The sequence below is a fragment of the Cyprinodon tularosa genome, unplaced genomic scaffold, assembly GCF_016077235.1.
Source record: "Cyprinodon tularosa strain WSP-4 unplaced genomic scaffold, ASM1607723v1 ctg1124, whole genome shotgun sequence".
NCBI classification, from domain to species: Eukaryota; Metazoa; Chordata; class Actinopteri; order Cyprinodontiformes; family Cyprinodontidae; genus Cyprinodon; species Cyprinodon tularosa.
Window position 1 is genome coordinate 139,515 of NW_024037921.1, and position 5,415 is coordinate 144,929.

The following is a 5,415-nucleotide window of genomic DNA, read 5'->3' on the forward strand; positions in this document are numbered from 1 at the left end:
CCTAAAATAATTGTGGATATGAACTAGATACCACTTTAGCCCTATTAAAAATCTGCCCACACGCTCATAATTCATGCAAGTATTCATGAAGAACTGCACAGCTGTTCGAAGCTGACACCCCTCCCACGTGAAAAAAATTGTGTTAGCACTGAGAGGCACATACAGAGCAGTGATGCTAACAACAGTGAACTCTCTAGGCAGATACAAAGGTCTGCAGTTAACAGCTTTATGTCCGGAGAGCAGAAGCTGGTGACCGATCCATGGAGGATGCAGCATTTGAAATTAAACGAACCTGCTGTCAGTGAAGAGGACGGTCAACCTCATCTTAGCCAAAGATGTCACTGCAACTTTGGATGAAGACACCAAATATGATAGGTGAGTGTGGCCATATCATTGTTGGACCTCATAATAACATGTTAATAACATGTCAGGGCTGGAAACTACTTAGTAAGAAGTTGTTGTTGGGTTGTAAATGCATTTTTATGTTTCATATTGTTAATTTTTCAAGTGTTTTATTGTCATTACACTGTCAGAAGTACAGAGCAACAAAATTAACTCTCTGCATTTAATCCATCCCCTTGGGGGGTAGTGGGCTGCCATTGTTTGGCGCCCAGGGAGCAGTTTGGGGGTTAAACTGGAATTTGTCATGATTTTATCTAAAGCTCAGACCCACATGCAGTAAAGCCAAACAGAAAGACACAGAGTAAAGGTTTCTACGGGTTTTATGGAAGAGTATTTTGAGTTTGGTGCAGAGTTCCTCCGAACTCTGCTCTTCCTGGAAACTGGAAGACGAGGGGAAGACAGACTGTTAGATTCAGGCTCAGTGGGGAATTGGAGTTGTTAATCTTGAAGGAGAGGATTTGTTGCCACTCACGTTTCCAGGGAAGAAGAGACACGTAGATTCCAGTCTGTGTGTTTGTCTTCCAGAATTTGTTTGATTCGGTGGAGGGCGGAACAGAGTTTACCCTGGACTGACCCAGAGTGGAATGATGCAGCCGCTGGTTGCAACTCAGATTTCCTGTGGTACTTGAACGGGTCGTGGTGGAGATGACTTCCTTACTCAGAGAGTGATCTCAGCGTGCTCAAAGGTGGCTGGATCCAAACCTCCTGCTTGGAATCCGTCGCTCAGTGTAAGACTCAGTTGATCCTACTTGGGAGAAGGCGGTCCGAAAAGGTCCTGTTAGCAGGAAGGCTTCCTGCCGAAAGGCAAAGAACAAACAAAGTTGAGACTCACTGAGAAACAAGCGCTCAGTAAAACTCAGATTAGACTCAGCATAAACCAGGCTTGGCTAGAGTACCCCAAACTGGCAAACACTCTGGCGTCGAAGTAGTGGCAACCAGCAGCTTAAGATCAGTCCGGTGATGAGGCAACAGCTTGCAGGTGTGTGAGGAGGCGAATAGGAGCCAGGCGCCTCCTGGTGGTGGAAGGGAGAAACACAAAAGACAAGACAAACAGACGAACACAAAAAATATGGGATCCTGACAAAATTCCTCTCCTGTTCAGAGAACTGCTCATCAGAGGAAACCTCTTCTTTTCCAACATAATCATGCAGGCAGTCTGGAAAAATAAACACAGGAGAAAGACTTGGAATTGCAGGTTAAAGAAAGGACACTTCACTTTAACCATCCATGTGTTGATCACGCTGCATATAACCAGAATAGAACTACATTTCCCAGCATTCACTGCAGCTCTGACATCACATCACAGGTTATAAAGGACCAGGCAATGCTGCACTGTCGTCTAGAAAGGCTTGGACCTCCACTTTGTCATCAAAGCTTGTTTAAACTACTCTACAGATGACATATTTTAGTTGAATGGTTCAGGGTGTAGCCCATCTTTCCCCCATAGACTGCTGGAGGTAGGCACCATCCCCACTGAGAGCCTGATGGATAAGCCAAAGAAAATGGATGGAATTTTTGGAGATTAAAATCTCTTTTTTCATTTTCTCTTACATATATTTGTAGTTTTTATTTTTTAATTTCAGTTTTTTAATCCTTCAGTTTCAATTTTTTTAAAAGTAAAATAAAATGGTTTTTAACAAACGTTATGACTCCAATGTAGCTTCATAAATGTTCATCTAGCTTTGGGGGAAGGTGTGGAGGTGTTCAAGTCTACAGACCAGGTGTACATACTGTACATGTCAGGGAAACATACCTATGAAGCCTCATTAATATCAGCCCATTAACTCAAGGATACTTAACTAAAGTCTCTTTCTCATCATTCATTTCTTTTTGAAGAAAACATTGTGCGTCTCTCCTTATTGTAGTGTTATAGAAATATACAGAATTTCACAAATAGTTTCCAGGTGAGAAGTTCCGGTTCTTAAGGTGGGCGTTGTGTACATTAGGGAGCTGAGGCGCACAGTCAGGCATGTGTCGTCGTTGTTCTCCCACTGTGAGACTTGAGTCCGGTGGACTCTGGCAGCGGAAAGCAACAAACCGCTGGCTGGTGCATGTTGCGCTGATGATCTGGTGGTAGGTGTTTTCTCTCCCTGCACTTTAGCTGATCTTGGCCAGAAAATCTTAATTGAAATGTGATCATAGGTAAAACGCCTCAGCGCTGCGCTACCTCTCTTCCTCGGTCTGCGAGTGAGTGTGTGCGCATGTTTGTGGATCAGCAGGTAAGAAATTAACGCTCATCTAAGCTCCAGTTTATTTCAGTTTCATTCAAAATGGTGACTAATTTTCACAGGTCCCCCATAGTTGGACCATTGCTGCTCTGTCGGTGTTCGTTTCCCGGATTTCTGCACAATTGTTTTAAAGTTGGACTACAGCGGCGTTATCTGCCCTCAGTGAAGCCGTGTTTGGGGTGTGGCATCGGCGAGCCCATTCCGCCTTCCGCGGTGGCGTGGCATATCAGAATCTGTGTGCCTTAGACAAAAGGGTAATATTCTCTGGGTGAAATTCCCAGGGTGGCGTTGTTGAGCAATCTATTAGAACTAAAATTTGAATCTCTATCTAGTGTCGCTACGTTATATTTACATTTCTGTATTTTTCTATACTTGTAGACTTACGTATGTTAGGATCCTCAGGCTTGCCCACCAGAGGGCGCCGAGGATCCTCTTCTGCTCTTTGTTTTTCCCTTAGGTTTGGAGTTACTGTGGGGATCTGGAGATTACCCTCTGTCTCCAGCAGGATCCGCTGTGGGTCTTCTGGAGCTGGAACCTTCCTGCACACCTGTTCCTAATCCTCTCATTAGAAGACCTCTCCTTTATAAGCTCCTGCCTGACCTTGATCCCACGCCGCAGTGTTGATCTTAGTTGGTTAGCTTCCTGAACCTTCTGCTATAGAGTCTTGGTTGTTCCTAGGTCGGGACCACATTCTAATATCTTCTTTACCTCTGCCTCACAGGAATCCTGTCCCTCGTGAAAGCTCTGGATGAGCTTAACCTCCTGTATCCTCGTGAAAGCTCTGGATGAGCTTAGCCTCCTGTCTCCTTGTGAAGCTCCCTCATTGGAACCCTGTCTCTGGTCTGCAGCTCTGGGAGAGCTGCGTCATAGGAAACCAGTCTCAAGCCAGAAGCTCTTGGAAAGCCCAACCTGCAATCTGCCCTGGTGAGCCAACCCGCAGATCCCTACGTGGAAGAAACCTGAGGACTTCTTTGAGGAGTTCCCCAGAGGTTACCATGTGGATTATCCCCTGTTGTTCTCTGCGTTGAGCTGGTAGCTCAGATCCAAGCCGTCCTAGCTAGCTTACAGCTAGAGGCTAAGCACCCCATTATCTCAGTAATCCAGCCATCCCCCGTTCCCTGCACAGACCCCAGTGAACCAACCTCCTGCCTGAACTGTCCCGGTTTCATATTCATGTGCTTGTGCTCCTTTAATAAACTCTTTGGACTTTTACCTGTCTCTCCGTGTGTGTTCTGCATCTTGGGCTTTACTCAGAGAAAACCCATCATGACAGAACACTGCGGCCTAAACACACGCCCAGCAGAACCCCTCCGTCGGTGGATTAAGGAACGGGACGCTTAGATCCAAGGACAGACACAACCCTCCATGAGTTAAACTCTAGTTTTGATTGTTAAAACTACGTTTCTGGATTCTACGGACTTCGAGGGAATCATAAGATGGCGCCTGCTCAACTTCCGGTTCCGGAGCCAAACCCGCCCCCAAGGTCAGAACCAGTCCCGTCATTTCCGGTTTTCCGCCCGTCACTTCCTGAAAGGTTTTCTGGCGTTCCAAGTAGATTAAACGGTTTCCTATTTCAGTGCAAAATATTTTTTGAACTCTCCTCTTTCAGTTTTCCTAATGACAAAGAAAAAATAGACTTTATTCTGTCCCGTTTATCTGGAAAAGCCCGCAGGTGGGGGAAGACCAATTCTCCCTCAGAGAATAGTACTTATGATCATTTTGTGAGACAACTATCCTTAGCCTTTTCTAAATCTGCCAAATCTCAGTGTCTATCTAATTTGAAACAGGGAAATAGCTCTGTAGAGGATTTTTCTGTCGACTTCCGGGTCAGAGCCGCTTCTTCTGGTTTGACCGATTCTATGCTTAAAAACATTTTCTTTCACGCCCTAAATGATGACATTAAGAATGAGCTGGCTAAGATCGAGGAACCAAAGACTCTAGATGAGCTTATATTTCTAGCAGACTACCTGGATAACAAATCACGAATCAAAGCCAGATCTAGATCCTGGACCCCAGTCCAACCCAGTTCAGTCCAGCTCAGCCCACTCCTGCCCAGTCCAGCTCAGCCTAGCCCAATACAGCTCTGTACAGCCCTGTTCAGTCAACTTCCGTACAGTACTATCCAGTTCAGCCATCACCTACATGACCATCAGTTAGTACCATCCACTAAGAAACTCAAGATTATACCACAGCTCCATACCCGAACAGTCAGAGCACCTGAAATCCAAGAATCCGATCTCTGGAATTTTTTCTATGGGGATAGAGATGATCTCTTCCCCTTCTTGTCACCTCGTTCATCTCCCAACCAACCAACTAGTTTAGCGTCTGAATCCACTAGCACACCTGCTTACCTTTTGTCTCAGTCAGTCTCCGCATCTATTGGCCCTGTTTCCATTAATTCCCGACGTAAGAAACGGCGTCGCTTTAAGCCAGCTCTGAGCCATCTAGAAACCCCCAAGTCAGTTTTTAGTCGTCTAGAGACCCCTGAGTCAGTTCTGTGCCGTCCAGAGACCCCTGAGCAGACTTTAGAAGAGGTGTCAGAATGTGGGGTGTGTGATTTGATTCTTCCGAGAGTCTATCTGCAGAAACCTCAGGCCTCCAAGAACTCCCTGCTGGCCCTTCAAGCCACCTCAGAGACCGAACATGAGCCCCCATGGGTGTTTTCTCCTGTCCCTGAGGGGGAACTGCAGTCGATGGCCTCCCCTGTTCCTGAGGCGGATCCACAGTCGGTGGGTTCGCATGTTCCTGAGGCGGATCCACAGTCGGTGGGTTCGCATGTTCCTGA

At 46.2% G+C, this 5,415-nt stretch overlaps 1 long non-coding RNA gene across 1 annotated transcript; it reads left to right on the forward strand.

Moving 5' to 3' along the window:
• The first annotated feature begins 229 nt into the window (after positions 1-229).
• LOC119793979 lies at positions 230-3,092 on the forward strand. Its single transcript, XR_005282166.1, has 3 exons — positions 230-375; positions 2,693-2,884; positions 3,033-3,092. It is a non-coding gene; the product is annotated as an uncharacterized LOC119793979 (long non-coding RNA).
• The last annotated feature ends 2,323 nt before the right edge of the window (positions 3,093-5,415 follow it).